This window comes from Triticum dicoccoides, chromosome 3B (assembly GCF_002162155.2).
Source record: "Triticum dicoccoides isolate Atlit2015 ecotype Zavitan chromosome 3B, WEW_v2.0, whole genome shotgun sequence".
In the NCBI taxonomy this organism is placed as follows: Eukaryota; Viridiplantae; Streptophyta; class Magnoliopsida; order Poales; family Poaceae; genus Triticum; species Triticum dicoccoides.
This window is the reverse complement of record NC_041385.1, coordinates 257,478,918-257,484,050: the sequence shown is the minus strand read 5'-3', so window position 1 is coordinate 257,484,050 and position 5,133 is coordinate 257,478,918. Positions and strand designations below refer to the sequence as shown.

At 41.7% G+C, this 5,133-nt stretch overlaps 1 protein-coding gene across 2 annotated transcripts in view; it reads left to right on the top strand.

The window, feature by feature from the left end:
* Positions 1–1,198, top strand: part of LOC119275809 (lysosomal amino acid transporter 1 homolog) — a 13,332-nt gene extending 12,134 nt beyond the window's left edge. For both annotated transcript variants that reach the window (XM_037556730.1, XM_037556731.1), the window contains exon 14: positions 839–1,198. The gene's annotated coding sequence lies outside the window, so the exon portion shown is untranslated. The remainder of the gene's footprint in view (positions 1–838) is intronic.
* Positions 1,199–5,133: the final 3,935 nt, after the last annotated feature.

Here is a 5,133-nt window from a genome sequence, read left to right as displayed (position 1 = left end):
GTGTTAGATGTGTATAGTCTCTTTTCGGTTTATCCCCATTGTATAAGGGGTTCCCTGCACTTTACCACACATGTATATGTATTGGCCTTTGGCTATCAGTAAAGCTCAGTTGCTCTTTATCCAACAGTAGTTACCCCATATGTCTCATATACTACCATGTGGTACTCTATATACTACTTTATCATTTTAAATATACTTGTATACTATATCTAAGATATTTCAAAGCAAGTTACATGAAAAAATTACATATGAACCCATAGTTTTTGTTATATTTGTGAAATACGTACATATTTGTACGTAAAAAAAGAGCATACTCAAAACATTGTATATAGTACCTAAAAATTAGTATATATACTACCTAATCATTGTTATATACTACATACTACACGTACACACTCTCAAATTTGACAGATACTACATACAACATACAAAACGCAAGTGGTGGTAACTACCACTGCTTGTAGGAAACATTTGTCCTATATATATATATATATTGATTCACTGCGTAAAATTTAGCATAAGAAAAATATATATTAAATGGCAATTTATCGCTTTGTAGTGCCTGTTTTATGTGTGGTAAGATAAAAGAAAAAGAAAACCTGCAAAATAAGATAAAACAGTGCTCAAGCCCCTGAACTAGAAAATCTGTGAGCCAGATTGTTAGTTACTCTTTTCATTTTTGAAACATCTTGCTATGAATTCTTGCTTAGAAATAGGAACACCGACCTCAGCCGGATTGTTGGCTTGGGCATTCTCTGTTGCGGATTCTCTTTTAACCTTTTATGGACTGGAGCCAGAACATCCTTCTGACCATTTCTCAATGTTTCTGTTCTTTCAGACATGGAGCTACCACCCGCGTGGGGATTGTGCATTTTTCCTGGAAAGCTGCGCAATAGCCACTCCCCGTGCAGAACTGCAGAGACAAGGTTCACATGCTTAATTTGCGGTGAATGAGCTGCGGCTCCGCATGGTTAAGGGATGAAATCTGTTAAGGGATAGATGCAGCAGTCTGCTGTGTTAGAATACAAAAAATGTGTCATGTACTCGGGGTCATGCTATATCTGTACATCGTATGGTGATTTGCAGTTCTTCATGCTATCTCTATTTTTGTAGCGGTGCCGTCTTGTGTATGATCTGGCCATTGTTGCCGGATGCTCAGATTCAAATACGCGTCGAGGCCCCATCCTTTGACTCTAAAGCATTACCAAAGTTTTAAATAGCGCGCTAAGCTTCTTAGCGACGGATCTCTTCTAAACACTACAACATGCTATAACGCGCTATTTAAAATGTTTCTTCATATGTTTGGAGCAAATATCCTTAGCGCGGGACCTATTCTAAATGCTATAGTCTATAGCTCGCGCTATTTAAACCATGTGCATTACTCATTTTCTTGTTTTTCTTGTGTGGGATTCACCCGATTTTATCTTTATCACATGAGCTGTGCACAATGACGTTTACAAGTGAGGACTGGATTTGCTAATTCTCATCTATAGATAATAGTAAATGGAGAATGATCAAAGTGTCAACTTAAAAGACCGTGTCAATGTTCTAGTATCTACTTAGTATATCATGGACTAGAGTATCCTGTATCTCTACTTGACTCATTTAAGCAGGATTCAACTTTCTTTGGAAGGCACTAGCACATATGCATGCGTTGTAACAGGTGCAACATAATGCTTAGAAATCTGAAAAGTTATTTACCACTCAATGTTTTTTCAAGTAGTAAAACAAAATTGAAAGTATGGACAAAGAAATAAAATTAAATCTAATTGAATATGTGGTTTATCTATAGTGTACTTATGTGTGCCTAATGAATAAGAATGGACATTCTGAAGTATATAGGGTCAGGATTTCTTCATTGGAAGAGTATAGAGAACATGTACATGTGGTTTGTGGTGCAAGATTCTAGAAACTAACTATGAACTACGTTATTTTTGTGTTATCTATTTTGTAGTCTCCTTTGGGTGATTAGAATGTTAAGCTGTCCAGGGTCATTGACAAGAGTGCTATTTATGCTACTACAACTGCTTAACTATGTAAGATAATAATATATGATATTCTGAAAAGTACTGTTTATTTGTCTATTTTTTAGGGCTTACTCCCAGCTTTCTTCTTCGCTAGGGAATTATGCTCATGACTAAATTGCCAAAGGGTAAATGCTCTGAAACCACATGGATTATAAAATTGCAGCTTTGTAGTTGAGTTTGAGGTCTTTTTTTAGCTCAAGCAATATTTGAGTTATTGCCTATAAACATTATGTCCAAATTGCACACCTCTTAAAAGAAAATGGTTCTGCAAAATTTTGGAGCAACGCAGGGTTACTCAAGTGTTCTATAACATTCTATAAACATTTTTAAGTTTCAGCCGGACCTCACCCTCTCTTGATGTCTTGATAGTTACTCAAGTGTTCTCCGATGTTTAGTCATTATTATAGTTTATCGGCATAGTGCTGTCCTCATGCTTGCTAATGATCTGATTCTTCTTTGTAACTACAGGAGCTTTTAGGTTGCATAGGTTCCGCTTCCAAATAGTTGACTTGTGGTGTCTATGTTGTTTACATTAATTTCATTTCTAGTGCACTATTTGTCCTAAGTTTGCATTTTACTTTGGTCATTGACATGGTGGAATTTAGTTAGTTGATTGAGAATTTGAGATAGGGATACATGATGTGGTTTAGAAGAGAATGGTATGCTTTCAACACCAACTTGATTTAGACTACTACGTGTTCAGTTGTGTAATATATTCTTAGAACTAGAAGTATTATGTATTCTTTCTCTATGTTTCTAGGCTTACTTTTTCTTATATTTTCTTTGTTCTTACCAGATAGTTTTTCTCATGACAAAGTTGACAAAGGATAAATCCTCTGAAACCATGTATAGTATGAATATGCAGCTTAGTTCGGTTTGAGGGTGCTAAATCATATATTTGTCTTCTTAAGCTTTATATCATCTCATCATTTCACATATAATATGTAAAATTCATAACAGTAACAAAGGGTATTCTGTTTATTAAGTTATTATTTATCATGTGTATGTTCCCTAAAGAATTGTTGTATATAAGAACACATGTTCTACCTCGGCACAAGGTTCTTATTTGTTAACCCGGATGGACCAAAGCTCTATGGATTTACATTTATAAATATGAATGCAAACGGTCCTGCATGAGTGTTTTGAAAAGTGCCCCAATGTTGAAACATGAAAAATGATCCTATTGCGGGCTGTTGATACATTAGGGTGATAACCAGAGAAAACATTTCAACTTCGGACGGATACTAGGTCCAAGTGGGTTCCATCTAATGGACCTTCCAAGATATATGTCAATCGTTCGTATGTATTTCGATCCTTCTGAAAAATATTTTCACTTTATTTCTATTGGGTATGACCCTATACCAAATGGTAGAGCACTTCCCACTAGTTGCAACGTGCGTGTACCTGGATCATGTGCATGCGGATAATTCTTGCATAGTGCGTATTTGTATCCTTATCATTCTCAATTTAATAAATTTCATAAAAATCTAACTGTTTCATTTTCAAATTTTCTAGCCCATGCCAATGTGTTGTGTTTACGACTAGTTATTATAGGGCTGGTGTTGAAGATGTTCTAATGAGCATTACTTTCTAACTATCATACGAATCTCGTGGTGGTAAGCAGGCACTGCCGTGTGGATCTCTCGTGTTTGGAAACTGCCTATCATCACATGCGTTTTGCATGTATGCCGATTATTGCACCTAAATCCTCCAATTACGCGTTGATTTAATGACAAACATAAACATAATCTACATGCACGCGTGCATTGCTCTATATATAGAGACATAACATTCCTTCAAACCTAATGTGACAACAGAAAAGCATCTCCCCAGCAAGTAGGAAATTGTGCTTTCTTTCCATCTCGCATTATCTGTGCTAGCCAACAACAACCGACCCATGGCGATTGGTCACCTCCGTGCCTTCCTGGTTTTCCTCCTCGTGCAGGTCTGGCTGTTCTTGATGATGGTTGCGTCGGCGAAGGTGCAGGGAAGGCCTGTGGGCGTGGCGTCGGTTCCCGCATGCTGCACCTACCACGTCGAGTGCTGCCAACGTCTGACGGCGGAAGCCCCGATCGCCGCCACCGCTCTTCCCTGACGGCCACACCTGTGGCATGTGAGTTCACTCTCCCCTCTGTCCCCATGATTAGCCGAATTAGCGTGAGCGCTCATTCCACTAGTTCTGCATGCGTCAATGTGATTCGGCTGCTTTTCATGTCTCTATATACTAGTAGTAGTAATCAAGCATGCGCGCATGCACGTGATAATAGTGGATGAGAGTATAACTGTACCCATGATAAGGAAGTATTTGTATTATTCGATACAATGTGCTTTCACAGATTTATCTTCAATTGCTACAAGCACAAAATCACAAATACTAACATAAACACCAGTGAAGCAGCTGCTCCATGACACTGACTGCTACTACTATGACTAACAAGTTGCAAAAGAACATTTTGTAACCAGCAGGCGGTCGTCCCTATTCCACATGTTGGTGGTAGGAGATATAACAGTGAGCAATGAACTTGGTAATTGTGTAGCCATATCACATGTGTTTGATACGAACGTGGATCGGTTGCTCTTGCGTCGCTCCCGCGGGCGGCTCGGAGCAGACCCTAGCCGCCGCAGCCAACAACCCACCCACCATCCTTCTCCTCCCCCCGCCGCCGCCGGCAGCGGTCGCCGGGCAAAGCCCGCGCGGCTTGGCGGCGGCGGGGCCCCTTCCCCCTTCCGTCCAGTGGTGGTTGGTGCAGGCCGGTGGCCTCGGCGGAAGCCCGAGCTGCTGCGCACGCTCGGGGTGGCGCGGCTGGCCTGCAGGGTGGTGCACGAAGGCGCGGGCGCGCATTGGCGTGGGCGCACGATCGCGGATCTGGCGTGTGGCGCGGATCCGGTGGGGCTGCGGCGGTGGAGCTCCTCTGCTCAGGTGCTACGGGCGCGGATCTGGCGTGCGCTGTTGAGCCGTGCGGGCGGCGAGGCGTGGCTGGAGGCTGGAGTTGCAGAGGGCTTGCCGCCGAGTGGGCTCTGGCTCGGCCGCCGGCCCGAGAGGTGGAGGAAGGTGTGGAGCTGCACGGGGCGGCGCAGATCTGGCGCGGATGTCGGCACGCGCGTG